The sequence below is a fragment of the Vulpes lagopus genome, chromosome 15 (assembly GCF_018345385.1).
Source record: "Vulpes lagopus strain Blue_001 chromosome 15, ASM1834538v1, whole genome shotgun sequence".
Taxonomy (NCBI): domain Eukaryota; kingdom Metazoa; phylum Chordata; class Mammalia; order Carnivora; family Canidae; genus Vulpes; species Vulpes lagopus.
In genome coordinates, this window is record NC_054838.1 from 707,484 (window position 1) to 719,677 (window position 12,194).

A 12,194-nucleotide genomic window follows, 5' to 3' on the forward strand; every position below is an offset into this window, starting at 1 on the left:
CTCCAATTAGCTAATATACTCCTGTCCCATTGGAATCCCCCACAATTTTCCCCAATAAGTAAAGTATTCTGGTTTCTCACGCTTTTACATGGAGCCAGTAATGCAAGAATGTGGGGGAAGGACCCACCTTCATAAATGATTCTAAACGTGGCAGAGAATGGCCCTGTAGAACTTTGAATTTAGGCTAGGAAAAGAGCTCAATTATTTGAACTGATTTTTAAAAGCCTTAATATTCATTCAGTGAATATTTATTGAGCTCCTACTCTGCACCAGCAATCCTGGTTTCTGCCCCCGTGGAACATATCAAGAGAATTCAGAGAAGTGTGATGCACGTACCAGTGTGAAGTTTACTGTCTAGGGAAGTGCATGGAAGGGACACCAGTTCCGCACTTCACAGATCAGGTGAAGTACCTCAGAGATCTAAAGGATGCAGAGGAGGAGTCAAAGAAGGAGAAGATGAGTGTACTTGGGAGAAGAATGAATGCATTTCCTTTTTTTCACTATCTGATATGTCCCTTTATGGAAGAACAAAACGGGGAAAATTTCACTTGTTCATCTCGTCAAATAACTGTCTGTTAATGTCCTACATTCCAGACCCTGTACTCTGTGAATAGAGCAAAAGAGTAGTGAAGAAATTAATGAATGTCCTGCTGTCTTGAAGCTTAATTTCTAAAGCAGGAGTCAGACAATAATGAAACTAATTAGACACAGGGCCCAAGGTTAGTCATTGAAAAGCTTTATAAGGAAAAGTACAGTGGAGAAGGGGATAGGACAGTTCTTGGTAGTACAAGCAGTACAAGAGGAGGTAGCAGCTGAGTAGAGATTGGTCAGAAGTATATTGGCCCTATAAATATTAAGGGAATGAGTATTCTGAGCAGAGGGATTTCAAGTGCAAATGCCCTGAGGCAGGAATATGCTTGGCGTCCTGTGCACCAGGCACTCTGTGGGGCAATTAGCATCAGAGGCCAGACGTAAAGCTTTGGTAACCATGGACCCCAGGGGTTAGACTAGGTGGAGTCTGGAAGACAGAGACAGATGGTAAATTGGGTAATAACAAAAATAAAGTCAGTGACTCCACCCCAAGATTGCTAGAACTCATACAGCAATTTGGCAGTGTGGCAGGATACAAAATCAATTGTAAGACACAAAGAGATGGAAAAATATTCCATGCTTATGGATTAGAAGAATTAATATTGTGAAAATGTCAATGTTACCCAGGGCAATTTACACGTTTAATGCAATCCCTATCAAAATACCATGGACTTTCTTCAGAGAGTTGGAACAAGTTATTTTAAGATTTGTGTGGAATCAGAAAAGACCCCGAATAGCCAGGGGAATTTTAAAAAAGAAAACCACAGCTGGGGGCATCACAATGCCAGATTTCAGGTTGTACTACAAAGCTGTGGTCATCAAGACAGTGTGGTCCTGGCACAGAAACAGACACATAGATCAATGGAACAGAATAGAGAACCCAGAAGTGGACCCTGAACTTTATGGTCAACTAATATTCCACAAAGTAGGAAAGACCATCCACTGGAGAAAAGATAGTCTCTTCAATAAATGGTGCTGGGAACATTGGACATCCTCATGCAGAAGAATGAAACTAGACCACTCTCTTTCACCATACACAAAGATAAACTCAAAATGGATGAGAGATCTAAATGTGAGACAAGATTCCATCAAAATCCTAGAGGAGAACACAGGCAACACCCTTTTTGAACTCGGCCACAGTAACTTCTTGCGAGATACATCCACGAAGGCAAAAGAAACAAAAGCAAAAATGAACTATTGGGACTTCATCCAGATAAGAAGCTTTTGCACAGCAAAGGATACAGTCAACAAAACTAAAAGACAACCTACAGATGGGAGAAGATATTTGCAAACGACATATCAGATAAAGGGCTAGTTTCCAAGATCTATGAAGAACTTATTAAACTCAACACCAAAGAAACAAACAATCCAATCATGAAATGGGCAAAAGACATGAAGAGAAATCTCACAGAGGAAGACATGGACATGGCCAACATGCACATGAGAAAATGCTCTGCATCACTTGCCATCAGGGAAATACAAATCAAACCACACTGAGATCCCACCTCATCCCAGTGAGAATGGGGAAAATTAACAAGGCAGGAAACCACAAATGCTGGAGAGGATGCGGAGAAAAGGGAACCCTCTTACACTGTTGGTGGGAATGTGAGCCTGGTGCAGCCACTCTGGAAAACTGTGTGGAGGTTCCTCAAAGAGTTAAAAATAGACCTGCCCTAAGACCCAGCAATTGCACTGTTGGGGATTTACCCCAAAGATACAGATGCAGTGAAACACCGGGACACCTGCACCCTGATGTTTATAGCAGCAATGGCCACAATAGCCAAACTGTGGAAGGAGACTCGGTGTCCATCGAAAGATGAATGGATAAAGAAGCTGTGGTCTATGTGTACAATGGAATGTTCCTCAGCCATTAGAAACGACAAATACTCACCATTTGCTTCGACGTGGATGGACCTGGAGGGTATTATGCTGAGTGAAATAAGTCAATCGGAGAAGGACAAACATTATATGGTCTCATTCATTTGGGGAATATAAATAATAATGAAAGGGAATAGAAGGGAAGGGAGAAGAAATGGGTAGGAAATATCAGAAAGGGAGACAGAACATAAAGACTCCTAACTCTGGGAAAGAACTAGGGGTGGTGGAAGGGGAGGAGGGCTGGGGGTGGGGGTGGCTGGGTGGTGGGCACTGAGGGGGGTCCTTGAAGGGATGAGCACTGGGTGTTATTCTGTATGTTGGCAAAGTGAACACCAATAAAAAATAAATTTATTATTAAAAAAATTAAGTCAGTAAAATAACTAAGTGATACAGGTACTTAGGGCAATGATTGCACATGGCAGATGGAAATGATGGGTCAGAGGATCCCCTGAAGACCTCTCTAAGAAACAGGTAAACGTGAACTTTCTTAATTTCCACTGAATTATGAAATCACGAGACACAGAATACAGGGATCAAATCTGCTTCAAATGCTACCTCTTTACCTGCTAAGGAACATATCCATATATTTGAATTTTATGGATATGTTCTATTAATATTATATATTAATATATATTATATATGCACAATTAATATATAATGTTAATATATTATTAATTATATTAATATATTATTATATGTGTATATATGAAAAGGACTGAACTGTGCCTCTATTGAAGCTCTAACCTCCCAAGTTAGTCATTTGGAGATCAAGCTTTTTCAAGAAGTTAAATGAAGCTATAAAGGTGGGATCTTAATTCAACAGGACTAGTGTCCTTATAAAAAAAGAAAGAAAAAGAAAGAAGAAAGAGAGAGAGAGAAAGAAAGAAAGAAAGAAAGAAAGAAAGAAAGAAAGAAAGAAAGGGAAGGAAGGAACACCAGGGCTCACCGTCCCACGTGAGCGCAGAGGAGAAGGCAGTCACGCACAAACTAAGGCGAGGCCTTACCAGAAAGCAACCCCGGCAGCGTCTTGATCTTGGACATCTAGGCTCCAGAACAGACGAGAATGAATTGTTGTTGTTCAAAGCACCCAGTCCGTGGTATTTGGTTGTGGCGACCCACACCGACTAAAACACTATGCACGTAACTATCTTTACGCATCATTTGTCTCCTATTTTCCTAAGGCTTTAACTTCTATCAGCTCTTCACTGAACTGGCCTGCCCTGGGGTAGACTGATGAATCTTCTCCTTTTACATCAGCGACCCCGGCCCAACAGGGACCGTGGCCCACGAGCCATCAGCACCCAGGGGCTTGTCTTCAAATTGAAGTCATCTGAGCCTCAGTTTACTTGCTGCTCACAGCTGTGGAAAGGAGGAAGAAGAAGAAGAAGAACAAGAAGAAGAACAAGAAGAAGAACAAGAACAAGAACAAGAACAAGAACAAGAACAAGAACAAGAACAACAAGAACAACAAGAACAACAAGAACAAGAAGAACAAGAACAGAACAAGAAGAAGAAGAACAACAAGAACAAGAAGAAGAACAAGAAGAAGAACAAGAAGAAGAACAAGAACAAGAACAAGAACAAGAACAAGAACAAGAACAAGAACAAGAACAAGAACAACAAGAACAACAAGAACAAGAACAGAAAGAAAGAAGAAGAAGAACAAAGAAGAAAGAAAGAAAGAAAGAAAGAAAGAGAAAGAAAGAAAGAAAGAAAGAGAAAGAAAGAAAGAAAGAAAGAAAGAAAGAAAGAAAGAAAGAAAGAAAGAAAGAAAGAAAGAAAGAGAAACAACAGCAAGGACAACAACACCGCGTCGAGCGTCCAGGTCAAAGGGTGGCCCCGGAGGAACTGCTAGAAGCAGCCTCGCCGAAGTCAGCACAGGCTCTCGACTAAGGCAAGAGGGAGGCAGGAGGAGCCCCTCCACCTTCTCAGATGTTTCTGAGGGATGAAGTCAAACGTTTCGCCAAATCAAAGTTTTCTTCAGAGACAAGAACAGTAAAATGGTTCATGTGTGTTGGGTTCTGCGCATCACAAACCGTGTCATGGTTGTGACACGCACTGTTGGGTGGGAGACAGAACAGAACAGCAGCTGACACTCGTCGACCCTTGGAGGCTTGGGGCTTTGTGCTCAGGACCCCTCACCCCCGGCCTCCTGGGCCTCCTGCGAGGAGGAGAACAGTCGCCCCTGGGAGGGAGCCGGTGTCCCGAGAGCGGAGAGGTGGAAGGTGCTCGGCTGGGCCTCCAGGGCCTGGCCTCCGGGTGCCCTCAGCAGAGCGGGCAGGGGCGCCGCAGCCCTGGCAGGGGGCGAGGTCCCGACACAGCAGGAGCATCTCTTCCCAACCCCCCTCCCACAAGGGGACACGCCTCGGCCTGGGCTGAGGAGCCTTCGGGCCGGGCTCCCTGTCCCTGTAAGGCCTGATCCCGCCAGACAGACCAGAGGCGCAGTCGGCGCAGAGACAGAGGCCTCCGCTGCTCAGTGAAACACAAGAGCCCCGGGGGAGGGTGCAGTCCCGCCCCTGCCCTCCCCTTTCTTTCCCTAACGAAGCGGCCCTTTGTTCCTTGAGGGACCCTGTTTATTAGGAGAAATGATGGGGGATTGGACCCGGCTGGCGAGACAGGGGAGCCGGCAGGTCAGAGGCGAGCCTGTTCCTACCCTTGTAGGGCAGATGTCACCCTGGCAGTCAGGTACCCCTGCTCCACCCTTTCCAGCCCTTTGAGCTCCTTGGGGGCAGAGATGCCATCAAGCGGTGCCGTCCTCGGGTGGGGGGTCGTGAGGCCCAGAGCCAGGCCAGCCCAAGGGAAACACCAGGGGCAAAAGCCGGGAGGAGCCTTTGCTTTGCTCGTGCTTTCGTGCGTCTGGCTGGCTCGGTGCCTCTGCACAGGCAGAGTCCCGGGACCTTCCGGCCAGAGGGACCCCCTGCTGCTCCCCACAAGTGGCTTCCTGACCTGCCAGTGACCCATCCCAGAGAACAGTGGACGCCCCCAGGACCCAGTGCAGCTCAGAGGGGTCCCGACCCTCACCGCCTGGCGCGCCCCCGGGAAGCGGCTCCCCTGCCCCGTTCAGGGCCACCCTGGGTCCCTGTGAAGGCCTCGCTGTCACCAGGAGCCTCAGGTTTTCCATCACGAGAGCTGTGAAGGCCTCTCCTCTGCGCTGCTTCTGGCGGCAGCTTCGGAGACACGGAGAGATGCACACGTAATGTGTTTTCTGTCTTAAATAGCTCCCCAAAGCTGCGGGCAAAATGTAAGATTTTTTTTTTTACACTTGGCCACATATAAAATTACATAAATAGCTGCAAATGCTTTTGGGAACTACCTGAGTCCCTTCAGCACGGATGTCAGAGTTTCTCACTAATCCTGTCAAAGTTTCTATTGCTCTGCAAGAAGAGCACTTTTAAAATAACGAACATCTAAATTGAGGGTTACGTGGAAAAAAAAATAGCTTGCTATTGCTGCTGATGATTGGGTTTTTTTGTTCTGTTTTGTGGTTTTAATAAGCAGAAGGTTTTGCATGCCAGACTGCTAAAAAGACCCTTTTTGGCCCCAGTATACCTTTCAAGGCGGGGACATCAGCCCCTCTCAAAACTACCCTTGTTTCCTTTCTTCAGCAATCCACTCGACACGAGTAATGCTGCGGAAACGTGTTTTTGAAACAATAAGCTAACAAGAAGGAGTCAAATTGATAAGAGGCGTGAAATATAATTTCAGAAGACAGAAATGGAGGTTTGCGACTACATCCTCCAAGGCTATAAACAGTAAAGAGAAAACTCCTTTTTGCACCAGAAAACAAATTTATTTACATGATTGAAGGGTGTGTTAGGTTCAAGGTATAATCTCTGCTCCCCATCGCCTGCGGACGAAATAGTCCATGAGACGTAGCAGCCCTCTGATGAGTTCAATGCATTTTAACATCTTATTTACACTAAAGAGGTTTTGAACACTCCCCAAATCCAGAACATTTGGTGGAATTTGGTGTGTTCACAGCTGTGGTGGAGTTCTTGTTTTGCCTAGTAATGCCGTGCAATTCCATATGTTGTATATGTCAAAACTGAAGATAATTTTTCTTTTGATTGAATAAACAAACAAACCCGTCGTCTCAAAGGAGAGAGTCTTGCAGAACTGGGCAGCCTGAAGCTTCGTGTGTGTCGGGAAATATTAATCATCTGATAAAACGCACCTGTGGATCAGTGGCAGCATGTGGCCCGCACGTGCCCGCAGGCCCACCGCCCGGGGCCCACCTCCCAGGGCCCATCTCCCCGAGCACAGGGGCCGACTAGACGCTGACTGGCCCCGTGTATGGACGCAGAGGCTGGATTTTGTCTCACGAAAGCAAAATCTCACAAACCATGGCAGCAGGCGCAACTCCGAATGTGAACGCAGACCTTACAGCAAGGATCGGATTGTCCAGGGGCCTCTGAGTTTGCAGAAAAAAAAAAAAAAAATCTATCTAAACCCAGGAGTGTGCTCCACTTGTAGTTGATCATAGAAGTCTCGTTCCCAACGGGCTCTTCAGCATCTTCAGCAGCTGTGTCCTTCCTCCACCGACAACTCTAGGGAACCGTCGTACCTACCGTTGAGTTGACGGGAAGATACAGTGATCATTTCGCTTGAAGCTGTCCATCGCAGTATTTGTACCATTGGATATTGGTGACTCTACGTGCCCAATGGTAAGCGATGGTCCATCCGTACAGAATGACACGATAGCCCCAGCGGTGCCGTCACCTTAGAGATCACAGTACGATGTGCAACCACATATTCGTGAACTCAAATGTTTAATAAAAATCGCAAGGAAACACCTCAAAATGTTAGTTGAGTTTGTGTCTGAGTCCCGGAATTTTGAGGGAGTTTTATTTTTCTATTTGTCACATCTTCTAGAATGATCTTATAACATCCATTAAATCAGAAAAAAAAAAATTATCTTACAATGAATGAAGTTTGCTTGCCAGAAACACAAGAGTAAAAATTGCTCTGCTGCCTACCAGCTATGCTACTTGTGAGACTCACTAATCTCTCTCTCCCTGTTTTTACCTCTGCACGAGAAAAAAAAAGAAAAAAAAAAAACCTACCTCATGAAGTTGCGAAGGTGGAATCAAATCATACCTAAAATCTCCTTGTCGATGCTTGTCACAAACCAGATGTTCGATACGTATTCAATAAATATTCCACATTCAACTATATTACAGTATTTTAAAAGTCTGGGAAGATCTTTCTCCCAGCATCCCTCTCTACAATTTTGTTGCTAATTTAGGGAAAATGACCCAAAACTTGGAAATAAGGCACAAAGATGACGCCGCTGCCTTTCAGAGCCGTACAGAAGTATTGTTGAACAAGCCCATGTGAGGGTCCAGTTTTGCTCCAAGAAGAGGCAACTGTGTTTGATTTGTAATTGTCTTGATTAGGGCCCAGGTTTGGTAAAGTTAGAGCTTAATTTACACAAGATGGATAAGCTGCAAATTATTTTTGTCTGGTAAAGATGCAAATAATTTCTGTCCAGTAGGAAATATGACTCAAAAGGTTAAGATTTTATTATACTGCAGGACATTAATCAGTTTGGAATCTAATTTTGCAGCCTTATTTTAGCATTCTTTTTTTTTTCTACTGACCACATAAATAATATTTTTTTCTCATTTTCTCCTTTGAACTGGGTTTACCATCCTGCTGGTTCCCTTATTAATGAGGTCCATAAATCTTTGACACATGCTTACTATATATTTGTATCAGAGCCATGTTTTTAACTTATTGAAAATCATACTTTAACTCGGATATTGGACATTTTTTTCATTAGAGATTCAAAATATATTAATGGATGTTTAACTTTGTAAGCATAACATATACAGTTTTATCAAGCCAGGAATATAGCAGTTGTGAGGCACCTGGGTGGCTCAGTCAATTAAGTACGTGACTTTGGATTGATTCCAGCTCAGGTCATGATCTTAGGGTTGTGGGATGGAGCCACTCCTTGAGCTCTGCTTAAGATTCTCTCTCTCTCCCCCTCTCCTCCTGCCCTCCTCCCACTCTCTCATTCCTGCTCTCTCTCTCTTCTCCCTCCTTCCAAAAAAAAGAAGGAAGGAAAGAAAGAAAGAAAGAAAGAAAGAAAGAAAGAAAGAAAGAAAGAAGAAAGAGAAGGAAAAGAAAAAAGGGAAGAAAAGAAAGATGTAACATGGCATCTTATGTCGGGACAGCCAGATACTTCCTGGGGAATTGTAATCCCTCATAATGAGATACACCAGAAGCAAATTTTGAAATGGGGAAATGCAGGGAGGGAGCTGATAACTGATGATTTCAAAGGTGGAATTCAACCCGGGGATCCCACTTGAGACACTGTACCTCTTAGCCTATGAAGAGTGCTATGAGGCAAGGGGGGGCGTGGAAGGGTGGGAAGTGGAGAGAGGGTGTAGGGGAGGGGCACATGCAGTGACAGATGCCCTGAAACAAAGGCAATTCTTACCTACGTTAAAATTTAGCCTGGATATAGTTGTGTCTCAAATACAGAGGTTCTCAAAGTGTGGTCTGTGGAGCCACAGGGGTGCCCGTGAACTTTTTAGGTACAAAGGCAAAATGATTCTCAAAACAACACTATGATGCTATTTGCATTTTATTGTGTGGACATTTGAGCTGAAGGTACAAAATAATGGTGAATAACACCGCTTGGACCTTATTTTTTTATTTTATTTAAATTCAATTAATTTAACATATAGTGTATTAGTGGTTTAAGAAGTATCAGTCTTATATTGCACCCAATGCTCATCCCATCACATGCCCTCCTTAATGCCCATCATCCAGTTACCCTATCCCCCCACCCTCCTCCCCTCCAGCAACCCTCAGTTTGTTTCCTAGAGTCAAGAGTCTCCTATGGTTTGTCTCCCTCTCTGACTTCTTCTTGTTTTATTTTTTTCCTCTCTTCCCCTGTGATCCTCTGTTTTGTTTCTTAAATCTCACATATGAGCGAGGTCATATGAAAATTGTCTTTCTCTGATTGACTTATTTTTCTTAGCATAATACCCTCCAGTTCCATCCATGTTGTTGCAAATGGCAAGATTTCATGACTTCTTGCATCTTAATGTGGCACTAAACTAGCACTAAACCAGTAATCATTAGATTCTTCACCAAAAGAACTCACAAAAAGAAAGCCAGTTTCACTTAACAATGTTTGATGAAGCAGTGAATATCATTGATCTTTGGAATCTCAGCCCTTCGATATATATTTTTTTAATATTCTGTGTGACAAAATAGGAAGCATGCATTAGGCATGTCTGCTAAATACCAGAGCTATCTCAAGAGAAGTATTTGTGTGATTGAGCTGAAAACTGAATTAGCTACTTTTTGTTCATGGATCATCATGAGAGTTGGGTATCTGGCGAACGTTTCCTCAAAAAATGAATGAAGCCAGTCTGTCACTTTGAGAAATACTACCAGTAGTATTTATTGTCGATGGAAACATTTCAGCTTGCAAGCAAATATTAGAAGTTTAGAAAAGTTGCTTCCACCGCTGTGAGTTTGACAGCTTCCCCAAGCTCAAGGAGTTTTGTGTTGCAATAGGTGGTAATATTCGCAGGTGCAATATTTCATGCTGTGTAATAGAATGAGTCAACATTTAGAAGAGCTGCGTAATTCAGCGAACTAATATTTCCAAATGACTTTTGAATGATGTTACAAAGTTATGAATGAAAACGAGAAAAATTCATTCAAAGATAGACCAGCGGATTTTAATATATACAGTACCACCTGTCAACTTTTGGTATAGTATCAAAGAAGGATGTCCTCAATTACATATGTGAAATATCTGAAGTCAGTGATAGCACTAGTGGAATAGAACAGTACAGCAGGAGCAGGGCTGAAAAATAACCTTGACATTAAGCAGGAATATCCTCATCTGAAAAGGCTGGTAAAGTATTCATCCCTTTTTAACTACTTATGTCTGTGATGCTGAATCTTCATCCTATATTTTGCCATTTTATTTAGCAGAACCATATTGCCATAGTTTGAGTGCAGAAGCAGATATGAGAACTCAACTGTCTATTACACCAGACACTAGAAAATTGGAAGAATTTAAAATAATGCTATTCTAAAAATAATAATAATAATAATAATAAGGCTATTCTATTCACTACTCTTTTTTTGCTTTGGAAAATATATTTATATTTTATTTTTAGATGTTATTTATGTTGACATGTAATGTGTTGATTAATGTGTTTTTAAATCAATAAATATGTATATTTTTAATATTTCTAATATGGAAATTATCAATACATATGACCATATAACAAAAGCTCTTTGGAATCCTCAATAGTATTTAAGAGTGTAAAGGGGTCCTGAGAACAAAAGTCTGAGGATTACTGCCTTTATATACCGCTTTTATATATAAAGACCTCTCCATGCTCAGTTAGGTTCTGCATCTAAAGAACAAAATCATCTTTTACCTGGCTTAGTATAGAAAAATGAGGAGTTTAGGAACTTGGTGCATTACATAGATTGGGAATCATTCCAAGGAAAAAAAAAAGAAATTCTGTGAAGTTTTTACAACAGGCTGAAAGGCATCCATTGAAACTATGGTTTGACAAATAATATATATTCGTTGAATGTATGGAACAGTTCATATTAAGGCTTCCGATTAAATAGACACAATGCTTCTTTTAAAAAGCATTTACTTTATGAGTTTCTATATAAAAGACTTTCCTCTGCAATAGTGTTGATATTAGTTCTATTTCTGTGTGTTAATCTATGACCAAACATACAAATGTTTAAAGTTTGCACAGATGTCTAGAATGAGAGGTGGAGGGGCTATGTCTGATTTTCAGTTGGCTTCGGAGTGGAGGCAACATCTTCATCAACCCAGCAATAGAAGTTTTAGAAATACTGTCATTAAATATCCTTTATTGGCTTCACTTAACTTTTTTTTTTCGGCTTGAAATTCTTATCACAATAAGGAATCACAATAGTCCATTTAGGTGGCAGGCAACGTTCTGGATAGATATAGGCAGCCTCTTCCTCATATTAGCTTTCCTAATATGTTGTCTATTAGCTTTTAAAACTGATTCTTATGTGTTCTTCAAGTGCCAAGAAATAATCCCTGAGAATCTAAATCCAATATATTAACCTATGCTGGTAAACAAAAAAAGTGAGGAAAAGAGCACAAGAGTACTCAGTGTCACACTGACTGAAAAATGTCCTTTTAAATGGATTGAAGATGTCTTTTTTCAGTTCAGCTTTCAATGGTAAAGTAAGACTAAAACTGGTGATGATGAAGAAGAAATAATGATAAGAGGAAGAAGACGAGATGGAGAAGGGAAATACAGATTTCCTACTTTTCATCTTGCCAAGGAATGGCATTAAGTAAAACTCCTACTATCTTCCATACCCACTAGTTAGTGAAAGAAAAGGCATTTTAACATTGAGAAAAATGTGAAGGATACAGTTTCAGAACGAAGACAGTCTTTCCTAAGACAAGCTAATGACCTCATACGGATTAGGCAGGTAGGTAGCAGATGAGGGTGTGGGCATGTTATGCAGTCTCTGTACATGCACATACACACGACGCAGCGCCAGGAACTAAGGAACCGCTTGATAGAACATCTATTACAACTAGGCTGGGCACGGTTGGCTTTTTAGAGGAGGAAGGAATAGCAGGTATCACACCAGCAGGAAAAGGGGGGATGTAATTAAAAAAAAAAAAAAACACCTCTGCCTTCCTGGGTTTTTGCCTCATTTTATATTCTTACATTTCAGAA

General features: G+C 42.1%; 1 long non-coding RNA gene across 3 annotated transcripts in view; it reads right to left on the reverse strand.

Moving 5' to 3' along the window:
• Window positions 1–6,276: 6,276 nt before the first annotated feature.
• The window catches only part of LOC121476344, a 107,772-nt gene continuing 101,854 nt past the window's right edge, over window positions 6,277–12,194 (reverse strand). For 2 of the 3 annotated variants that reach the window (XR_005983920.1, XR_005983919.1), the window contains one exon: window positions 9,401–10,036. This is a non-coding gene — a long non-coding RNA (uncharacterized LOC121476344). Of the gene's footprint in view, window positions 7,034–9,400; window positions 10,037–12,194 lie in introns of those variants that run through there. The other variant, XR_005983921.1, reaches the window with a different exon arrangement.